Raw genomic sequence first — 12,236 nt, forward strand, 5'->3', positions numbered from 1 at the left:
AGCAGGGACTGCCTCAGTGCGTGGCTGTCTGCATCCACATCCCACTTCTTTTTCCTTCACCCAACTTGTCTGTGTTGTGCTACAGCTGAGCGTGATGGGAGTGAATAAGGTCACACAGAAACACTTCACTAAAGCCTCGTTCACACTAAAATTAGCAGGTATACCTGGGATGTGTGAAGCCAGGTGAGCCCTCTTTAAAAAAAAAAAAAAAAAAGGCGATTAACACTTTTCCCACTGCCAGTGGTTGATCTGGTTCTGGAACTGTTGCTACAGGTGTGAGGAAATGTGACACAAAATTTGCCAAAACTTGTTGGAAACAAACAACATTACAGTTTAAACTCAATAGCAGGTGAATGGTTTTGAATCACCATTAATATGAAGTTAGTTGGGGGGAAAAAAGTATTGGGCGTTGTCCCAGGTAATAAAAAGTAACATTTGCTTAAAACATTCATGACTAATGACTACGCTATCAGCCAAAAGATGAAGGCATATCTTCGCTTTGCAGCAGAGATGATGCAGGAATTGGAATTGTTGGAGTAAATGAAGCAGATAGAGAAGAAATTAGCATATTCACCAGGGTCTTGTGTTCCCGCTAACCAAAGCCATTAAAACCCAAGTATTGATCCATTGTGAATGCCCATTAAACACATTCCCACTGTCAAAAATAATAATCCTGGGATAAAACACATATTATATATAATTTGCTTTAGAAGATGGTTCTTTTTGTCCCTTGACCATGATAACAAGCCTTATGGCAGCAGGTGTGTGACCCCAAGAGGTCACATTGAGAAAGTAATACAATAAACATCACAGGCATTCAAAAACATAGCAATCAACAGGTTGCATTCTCCCATTCTCCTTTTTAGCACATGTGAGTGTGAGCATGCAGTGCATATGTGCCTCTGGGTGAAGAAGAAGGATGATAGCCTCCAGCAGAGAGTGTGAGCAAGTGATGTGACCAGCGGGAGAGCTTGTCCTCAGGCAGCTCTTACCTGTGGAGCCCCCCCCCCCCCCTCTCTCTCTTTCAATGGTTCCAAGTTCTTTACATGGCAGGTTGGCCCACAGCAGGGGAACATGGGATGGTCATATAAGAGAAGGTGAAACAGCAGGAGTAAAAAAGAGACACTCTGGCCTTAGGTGAAATCAGGAGGGAGTTGAAAGGTGGGGGCAAGTGAAAGCAGAGGTCTTTTAAACTGCTCTCCATGAGACTTGAGCCCCAAAGTCCCTGTTTTCAATAACAGATTGTTTCTGTAAAACAAGTAGCCATGTGTTCGGAGAGTCACTGAGGCAACGCAGGCAACAGCACTGGTGCAACATGATCTTTTGATAAATTGATGAATTATTCCAGTTGTTTCTACAGTATTATAACATTTTCTTAAGTTTGTGATGTGATGTGATTTATCTTAGTAAGTAAAGTTTATTTACACAGTACATAGCACCTTTCACAGGTAAAGGACATATAAAAATACAATGGATGCAGAAAAACACATAGACACACAAAACACATACATAAAAACCCTTGTCTTTTGCTGATATTTAAAAGAATCAGGCAGCGTGTTCCATAGTTCGGGAGCCATTGCCTGAAAGTCTCAATCTCCTCTGGTCCTAAAGCTTGTCAGCCCCTGACCTGAAGACCAGGGTGCTATCAGGGTGCAGGCGGGTGTGTGAGGTATAGGATCATGTCAGAGATGTAAAGCCCAATGTATTTTTCTGCGTAAAGTACTCTACGTAGCTTACAGAGACCCCTCTACGTCGCCGGAGAGGCTTTCGGAGAGTCTCTCCGTCGTCTCCGGGTGCACAACATATGTTTTAAGTGTCCGCCACTCCGTCATGGGACAACAGAGAAGGCAAGGGCCGCAATTGGTCCTCAGGACAGGCCGAGCTAACACTGCTCTGTGCCGGCCACTGTGCGCACCGAGGGTCCACAGAGGCGGAGCTGATCACAGCCGACAACGTCCTGCCATGTTTAGACTCTAAATGGCCAATTTCTCACCTTAAATGATCTTAAAACTGCGTTCGGGGACACAGAAAATATTTATTTCAGGTGAGAAACGGCCACTGTTTCAATGTTATTCAGCTGCAACAAAAACAACAGTCTTTCTCTCTCGGACGCCATTGCTCACTGCAGCAAGAGACACAACAACCGTGCGTAGCGACCCCTACTGATCGGGTGGAAAATTGCAGTGCGTATCCGGCACCACGACAAAGAACTATGAAGGCTCGAGGGGTCTCCGTGGTTACGCAGTTGGAGAAGTATACTGTGGCCTTTAGATGGAGCTTTTCCATGAAAAGCACTAAAAGTATTGTGAAGACAGACTGGCGACATCAACATTGTGCTGGTAAAGCAAGAGGGTTTGAAGTATGACTGAAAACCCTCGAGATGAAAGAAAGGAAAAATAATAGCATCATCAAACAGATAAATCACTAAACGTTAGATTACATCTCTCTTCTTACCGCAATAACAACTGTGACATCAAACTCGTTGTCGTACACCGTTGGCACACTCAGGTTAGTCGGAGTCGAAAACTGATAAGCTGCAGTAACCAACCTTTAAACTCACTGAAAGCTAACAGAGCCCAGCTTGATTCTCCCAGCAAGACAATATTAAAAAAGACCTCACTTGTTTAAATCTTCATCTCCACATGCTCACCGTCTCATGTTCTGATTGTTGTGGGAACACTCGCCGGCCCCAGCTGATCAATGTAATATACGATGCTGTTAGTTTCCTCATGCCAAACAGTCGGGTACCACCGGTCACCACTGTGCTGGAATACTTTTAATCAAGTAGAACCTACTGTGAAAGCCCGAGCTCCACCCGGCTCCCCACCTGCCAAAACCGAGATGTTCACCTCAGCAACCTCAAAGCGACAGCTAAAATTTACTAATATCGTGTGGCTGTCCAGCAGCTTCTACTATAATGTACCCACTGACAGCACTAGCCTCTCACACCCCTGGTACCCCCTTCTAAGGTTATATTACAACACAGTGGGAGCCCTGAGAGAGTGGAGGACTGGGAAGGAATGATTGTTTGGAAGTTCTCAAGACAAGTTGGCATTTTCCCAGGCTACAGTGGGGGTAGGCTTTCTCCCAGCATGTCATGCCCTGTGTAGTTTAATTAAAATTTGGTACGCAGACTTGTTCAAGTATATGGTCTTTATTGCCAACCACCCATCACCCCTGACCGCTCGAGTCAAAATAAAATATTGTGTTTTTTAGCCTTTGAGACTTTTTGAAGGTTTCCCGACAACATAACATACGCAACTTTATTTGCATAAAACTGTGTTTGTGTGGTTTGTTTTCATCATGAAACGCAGTGGAGTAAAATGAGCCATGAGTTTCACAACATGAAGCATCTTTGGATCTGAGACAGCAATATATATATATCATTCAAATCTTTTCATATAGACTTTCAAAAAGAACTGCAAAGCAGAACCTTTTGTCTTTGAGCGTAGGCGTTGACCACATTACAACACAGTTGCAGTCCTCTTGCGGTTTAACAATCATTGGACGATTAGGTGAAAACTTGCTGTGAACCCATGGAGAGTAATGACATCATCATCGCCAGCAGCAGCAGGGCCAAGAAAGCTGGCAGGTGATCCTTTCTCCTGGCTTCCTCCTCAGCCTTACAGGAAATCACTCATGTCTGGTGAAAGACTAATGACTCAGATTTAGTCTTTCACGTTGTTTGGCCGCTCATTCACTGGATCATTGATTAGCATTGTTTCCTCCAAGCAAAAATGGTACAGAGTTTCACATCTGGTCCTGATCCTTTCCGTGTGAAATTTTTCCAATATTTTACAGTGTAGTGAAGAACTGAAACAGGCCACAGGCTTATATGTAATTGACCACTAATACTATATTACATGACATGTATACCTTTTACTGTATGGTTTATATCAGGCTATATGTAATGTGATGAAATGTGTCAACTAAAACCCTTTTCAGATAAGTAAGTTCTCCAAGCGTTCAGGTTTATCAGGATCATCTCTGTTGATCAGAGGAAGAAACAACAAATATAAAGAATATTTCTACATAGTATAGGTATACAGAGATAATATGATGAAAAGCAAAGTCTATTATATATATTTTATTAGCTGTAAAGAAACAGGTGATATACAGGTTGTATGCCATCCTGTATTCTGTGCTTCCAGAATGTTAAAAAATGCTGCAGCTTGTCTCAACCTCATGATAATCTGGTTAATCCCTATATAAAACCCCAAACATCTTCTCATGAGACTCTACCACCATGTTGTCCATTCACACTAACTTAAGCTGTAATGCAATCAACATTAAAAAATCTGAGTTAACCCCATCCTGCCATCATGAGGGTTGTACTGTGAAGCTCCTCTAGACATAATGAAACCGAGCAGTACCATCATGGACATAGGGGTATAGTCCATTAATTGCAGGGCCAACATACAGAGATGAATCACCATTTTCACACAGGGGGGGCGAAAATGTAACTCCATAAAGAAAGGCCTTTGCTCGAGCCAGTATTGGAAAAATCATGATTTTCCCCTCCTAGTGTCTAGTAGCTACCAAACCCATGCTCCACTTCCAACCAAATGTCTATGTGTGACAGGATAATCAGTGGCCACATGCTCATGCACGAATGCATTTATCCTTGACGTCTTCTCAAATGGGATCATGATTGCGCTTGATCCTCTCTTGTAATATGTGTTACCAGTGTTTTTCCCATCCTGCCGATGCGAGAGCGTGGCCTCAGCCCGACCACGTGCCCCGACAGTTGCCACCAGTTACTTCTGCTGTGTGAAAAGTTTGTTGTGTTAAGAGGCTTTAGGAGCTGACAGCATCGCAACGTTAACCTCTGACCATTTGTTTTTGTTGTGCCTCATTAAGCAGGGGGGACCACAGCAGCCAAGACAACTTATTGCCCTTTGTGTTATGGCAACAACCAAGCAAATAAGCTTCAACTTAGCTGTTGTTACCTAAGCTCTCCAGTGGTCGTCTGGCGTCATACACATAGAAGAGACTTTTTCCCCTTGGAGAGCTGTTACCCCCTGAGACTCAGACAAGCACAGGAGCACTTGTCAGGGACACACTGTGTTGTAGCATGAATGGTCTCAATGCAAATTCTTCCACACTCTCAGGTGGCAAAGACCTGCATTGACTGACTGGTTGTGTTAATTTAGCTGCCTTTCACTCCTACTTGATCCACAGTCTTCTGTACCTCAATGGCAAAAAAAAGAGTTAAAAACACGTGAAGTGTCAGCACAAGAATGTACCATTCAGCCTCAGATTGACGCATCATTAACAAATGTCAGGACACAAACAACCAGCTGTGGTTAAACAAACCAGGGAGGTGTAGGGTCACAGTTTACCTCAGCTATTGATAACCATATGCATTGAGGGCTCTCAGAGGGAGAGTCATTTTAACACAGTGGGTGATCCACAGTCACAGGAAGAAAACAAGCTGCGGTGGAAATATGTTTCTGTTAGACCACAAATAGGTTGTGGAGTGGCAGTTTTTCTTTAGAGAGAAGGATGCGTGCCCTCTCTCAGTCATTCTGCCCAGTGACAAAGCTGCAAGATGACTGAAGTCACTCAGGGGACGGCCCGCGTTTGCAGCAACTCTACACCCACTCTCACCAGCTGGCTGACTCAGAACCAGAGGGCAGCCAGGGCACACACCACACACGCAAAATACACAGATACATGTACTACAGGCTGGAGGGTGTGCACTGCACGGTTGCAGTTGCCAAATGTGATTTACAGGCTGGTTTTGACAAGGTTGCAACCCGTGCAGTACGCCTTTTCCTTGCTGGGGAGGAGACACCATGAAAACATGACTTTATGATCATGTTACCGTCCAAATCCAAAGATAACACCTTTGCAGCGGGTACGGTTCCTCTCTCCTGATGCTCTAGTGGCTCCATGGAAAACATTACATTTATATAATTTTTCACTGAACAATTAGAATTAATACTGAATTTGCTTAGTTTCTTCATTTTTGTAATAAGTATTTTAAATTATTTTACTGACTTTTTATTCATGAATAAGGTGAATTAGGTTGGCTCCAGCCTCGACCATGCCATACTTTCATCTGCATTGCCCTTATCATGATAAAATAAGAAAACTTCTTCCAATTCAAATGTCTATACTCTTATTTCCTTTTTATTCATAGTGGTGTCTTGTTAGCCCATTTGGACTAATAAAAAAAATCAATCAATCAATCAAATATATTTCTAAATCTAACCCTTTGTCTGGTCTGGTGAGCAGGTAGCAGGTAGCTGTGGTCAGTGAACACCAATGACCTTGAAGCAGAAGAGTGAAAGTTGAAAGCTGTAAAATGAAAAATGAAAAACACTGAGCTGAAAAGTTCTGTAAAGCTTCACCGTGATGAGTTAGATCACCATGTGTGACTTCTTTCACGTGAGACTGAAGACGAATCAGAAGAATTATCGTAGCAGCTTTTTTTTTTTTCAATGGGGTGCGTGAGAAATCATCAATGAGGCAAACTTGTTAGCCTTGTTTGTTTGTTTGTTTGTTGTTTGTTACAGTGGGTTAAAGGGATATTTCTCTGCAGGTTCTTTATCATGGGGCCACACGGTTAGTGTAGTGCAGGGGTGTCAAACGTACAGCCCACGGACCAGAACCTGCCCACCCAAGGGTCCAATCCGGCCCGCAGGATGAATTTGTTAAAATGATTGACTTAACTGATTATTAGTCATGTTATGACTAAATGTTTTGAGCCTTTGTAGATCTCTCTGTAAATTGTTTTGCACATGTGTAAATGGTAACCTTTTGCATAATATTGCAGAAATTGCACTTATTTTTATCAAGAAATTAAAAAAAACACACTTAATTAAATGTAAAGCAAAAGGGAAAACAATTGAGATCTTGTTGTTTATAGGTTATCGTGCTATTATTTTACTGGTCTGGCCCATTTGTCTGGAGATCAAATTGTGTTGTATGTGACCCCTAACTAAAATGAGACCCCTGGTGTAGTGGTTGCTTTTGCAGCAAGAAGACCCAGGTTTGCGACCCGGTCGGATTAAGGGCCTTTGTGCATGGAGTTTGCGGTCCAAAAACATGCAGATTTGGGTAAATTGGAACTCTAATTGAGCATGAGAGTCCAGGGTGTACCCAGCCTTCTTTCACCCTATGTCATCTGGGAATGGCACCAGTGACCCTCATGTGGAGGATAAAGCAGTAGAAGATGAATGAATTAATGAATGATTACCATGGATGCTGAACAAAACCACATCTAAGGAAAATGCAGAGAGGAAAAATAAGACCAGTCCACTCATAGTGAAGACAAAGCATATTAGTACTAATTATTGGATGCATTGTGCAGCAATTTCCTTTCATGCTGCTTGAACATAAGTAAAAATACTCTGTGGTCTCATATTCGAGATGTGGACTATGTTTCCTGCCTTCTTGACATGCGTGCATTCATAAGTGTGTTGTTGCCTCGAACAGGATTCTGTACAAGTGCTGTGAAGAGACATTCGCACCGTGCCATGACCGTTGTCAACATCAGGCAGCAAGAGTTTGTGATGGATGAGAGGTCATAGGGCGGTTTCACATGCCGTCTGTGGTGGTGACAGCACAGGAGCCTGGTTGTCTTACATGTGATGAAAGTGCTGGGCGAACAGCTCTGTTTGCCAGCAGCACACTCCAGATCTGTGCGGAGCCATGTAAGAGAGAGATGAGGAGCAGTGCTGTCGTGTGATTGGTCTGAGCACTTCCTATTGTTCCCCTGCCACTGATAACCCCAGTGATCCTGGCCGAGGGAGGAAGGCCTTTGCCTGGTCTGTGGTGTCAGGCTTGTCAGCTCTTTGTCTTCAGATAACTTATTAACCCAGCGAGTCTGCGAGGAGAAGAATGATCCCTCACATGACTGAGCTGTATAGTTAACCCAGAGTAAACAGCGTTGTCTGCTGAGAAGCAGAGACAAGGAACTGACAGTGAGCACAAAACTGCCTCAATTAAAATATCTTAACTTTTCATTCAATGTTTCATTGAGATTGACTGGAATATGTCCAAAATAAACAGGATGCTTAAACTTACATTAGAACTTTTGTTTTAGGCTTGATAACTGGAGCTGAAGTGAAGAGAATGACAGAGTCTAACAAACATAAATTATACGTACAAGTACAAATCTATAATGTAGAGAATTGAAGAGGCTTTTTTCATACATCTGAAAAGTAAAGACAAGAAGTTAAATGCAAAATAAATGCATGCTGGACTTAACTTTGATGCATTGTTTTTTATATATATATATAACTGTGTTGACGCGGCCTGTAGAGTTGTATGCGGTCGAGACAGAAACCAGAGACAGACCAGAGTCAGTTGGGGTCACTCCGCACCTCGGGCACAAAGCTGGCGAGACGTGACTGCTCCACTAATGTGCAGGTCTCACTTGACTTTCTTTACAATCATTTCAGCTGTTCGGGGAAGAAGTGGTGACAAAAATGGACCAAATCGTTTCATGTGTGAAGAGTCAGACTGCCTAAAGGCTGGAAACTGTGAGAAGAATCTGGCGTGCTGTCTGGAGATCTAAAAATACTTCGACATCAGCTAATGGGTAATGATGTGGTTGAATGTCTAATGAGGGTGAAGGGCAACGAGGAACTGGAGATAGAACCAATGGATTCAAGCACAGGGTTTGTGAGAAGTTGAGTGTGCATAGCATGCTATGAAAGAATCTTTTGTGCAGCTTATAGTTAAAGCTCTCATCAAGTCCGCTTTGTTTCCTATCAAAACAACATGTTTGGGTTTTTTTATTCCTGACCATGTTTCAGGGAGTGTTCCATGAAAACATACATGTAAACTGGGTTTGTCGTTATTGATATTGGCTTACAGCTCCACTGAGACCCAACTGGAACTGACATAAAAGCCATGAAGTGACAGAGACACAATCCAGGAGGATCGCTGCGAGTCGGCCGGTTTCGGCACTGACAGAAACATTTTCAGATCTTGTCGCGTCACTGGCTGTGGAAGAAAACAACATCGTGCACCGGTATAATTTCCAATGGAGATGGAGACGTGTGTTTGTTTCGCTCATTATTACAGTTTCTTTACACACTAAAACCCACAACACTGCACATCAAACATCACTCGTTGCTCTTTGCCTCTCAGGACCCTCTCATTTACACGAAAAAACCCAGTTTTTATCACAGAAAACGATGATTTATTTATTATTCTAAAAACTCCGGCCAAAGTGGAGATTTGTTGTTGTTGATTCTGAGGATTCTGATTGGCTTGCATGGCTTTATCCTTCTCCCTACACTGCTGCCCATAGCTTTGGCAGCGCACGACATCCTATTTATGCGGCTTGATCAAATGACAACAATATATGACAGCAATATTTGTTTCTCTAAATACGCTGCTATGTATAAACCTGGCCTCATGCTAATGTAGGATGTCCTGCAACTATACTATTGGCACATGGTTTTAATATAATTTATTTTGGATTATGCAGACATCATTGTTATTATTCTACACAAACAGTAAAAGAAGGAAGTTTTAAATGCATCCTTTATTTTGTCAAAATATTATTTTGTTAAAACAAAATAAATGTATTTTTTTAATTGCTTTGCTTTTATGAACATACACATTCATTTCACTTGACTGCTACCAGTTAATGCGTCTTTCTGCTCTACTCCAGGAAGATATTGTACTTTAACTACACATGTCTAACCAAAGTGTCCCCACGAAGATAGGTTTGTACGTTCTTTGGACCTCACAAAGATATAAATAGAAGTACTCAAAGTCAATAAAGGAAAAGGCTTGTTGTTTCCCCCAAAAAGTCAATTTTGACATGTTTTTAAAGGAAAAGCAATGGTGTTAACTGATAACATTAACTCTTTTCAGTTCAACTAAGTCAGGACAGTGAGCTAGCAGGAACTCGGGAATCTAAATGGAACGCAGCCATCATTAATTTGACTATTTACACCTGTGGCGAGTCAAGATGGCGACCACGACTAACAAGGTCTACCAGCAGCATGAAGTGAGACAAAAGAACAACACCACGACCAGGTAAGCTGGAAATTCAACTCGAGTTTTAGCAAATGCTTATAAATGCTGTGTTTTTTTAATAGATTAAACTTGTCCTTATAAAACACCAGTGAAGCTGAATTGCTCTCTTTGTTGTGAAACGGCGGTTATTAATCGCCATCTTGTGGTTAACACCGAGTACTGCACGGTTGTGTTGACGTTTTGGGTGTCGATAAACCTAAAAGTAAATTTAGTAAATTAATTCGCAAGAGACGTTATGAGGAGTGGACGCGGCTGTGTGGACGTTCACGTGCAGTGAGACTTTGACATTTCAGGTGAGGACAATGATGTTTTTGTTTCTGAGAGTGATCAAATCTCACCATTGTCTGAAAGTAATAATCCCTTCGAGTGCCTGCGGGCGCTTCAGTCACTTAATCAACCAGTACTCCAGGTAACATCATATGGACCAAGCTTCTTCCTGGAGTTTTGAAATATTCGATTAAAAGGTACTTTTCCTCTTGAAATAAAATGTTCCTGGAAGTAAAGTGAAGAGAAAGCACACGATGAAACCTGTTAATTTGTCAGCTCTTTGGTCTTTTTAAACTTATAGTTGATTAAAATGGGGGTGGACCCCTCGTAAATAATTACAGGGCAAGGTAATTGTGTTTGTGTTGCACATTTCGTGCACTAAGATAATCCAAAGAGCAATTAAATCGTTTGAAAAGAGTAAACGGATGAAAGGATACTGCAATGAGACCCATTGAAATCACAACAATTCCAAAAAAAATATTAAATACATTACAAAGGAAATAAGAATAGCTTGACAGACAAACATCATTTAAGGGCTTATTTAAAACATTAAACCATTCTCTGGAGGAAACAGACCTCAAGTTTTCAGGTAGTTTGTTCCAGACTGACCTCAGATAACACTTTAATCATTTTTCATTCACTACTCTGTGACCATCACTAAATAGCTACATTAAATGTATTGCATTGATAGAAGGTGTGTTTTTTTTTTCCATTTGACACATTTTGAACTAAATATTTGAGGTTATTGATGATGCCTTTTTCCTAATACTGACGCCCATTTCTACTGACACAGTGAGAAACGGTTAAAGAAGGTGTGTCAAGTTTACTTCTCAAATCACATTTTAAAACCATGTATATGTATTTGAGAGTTACAATTATGTGAGAGAACAAAGCAGGCCTCGGTCTGTAAGTCCACATCAACCTGTGTGGCATTTGCAAATTGCTGAACACTCAAAATGGGAATCTTTGTCTACTGTTTTCTGTTTTTCTACCCTTTGCCATAATTAAGTCTTTGCACCCCGGTTTGAGACAAAAGATGCCACCAACCAAGGATGCTTAGTAACGGGACCATACACAAACTGGTCTCTGTTTAAACATCTTGTCACTGAGCTGCTCCTGAATGCATCTGTTTACTGGGCTTTGTTTAATTGACGATGAGTTCCCGGGGCAGACGTGGAAAACAATTAGGGTGGAATTCTGTCACATTAGCTGCTGTGAAACAGCCCAAACTTAACTCCAAGAACTGACTCATAAGAGCCTAATCCTGTTGATGGAAACAGAATCCCACCCATGTCAAAACGGCCCGCTGCCCCAGGTGCAGCAGCCACACAGGCCCTCCCTTTATCACAGCTGCTGAATTGAGAGGACCCTCTTGGGCACACAGCCCAGGCTGTGGTTTGGCTTATTAGAGGGTCTTTTTTTTCTCATAAATATCTATAGACATGAAAATTAGGTAGATAAAGACGGTAGTTAAAGCCTTTGAAAGAGTGAGATTCAAATTCTTAGCCAAATTTCTCAAATTATAGCTTTGGAGTTCTGTGATCTTGATACCTTCCTCCAAAAAATGACTAATAATAATATAAAAACACTTAAAGTTGTAAACTACGTCATCATTAATCAACACATTCAACTGCAATTAAGGCACATTAGGCATCTGTTAAGCACAGTTTAACAGCCGATAATGAGATCAGGACTGATAGGTTATCTTGGTATCTCTTGTGTCGGTGACATTTTGACAGCAAGGATGGCCCCGTAATCACAGTGTCCTTACTCTTACTGATGGCTCCAAACAAAGGCCTTAAGTCCCTGACAGATAAGCCGCTTTCCCTAATGGTCGCTTTCACATCTGAAGCACGACAGTTGCTCCGGTTTTGTTGTCATAATGTTACATGGTTAAGATTATAAATTATGTGTATTTGTTAAATGTAATGTTAAAGACAAGACGTTGCGACTAGTAAAATATA

The sequence above is a fragment of the Microchirus variegatus genome (assembly GCF_963457635.1).
Source record: "Microchirus variegatus genome assembly, chromosome: 9".
Lineage (NCBI taxonomy): Eukaryota > Metazoa > Chordata > Actinopteri > Pleuronectiformes > Soleidae > Microchirus > Microchirus variegatus.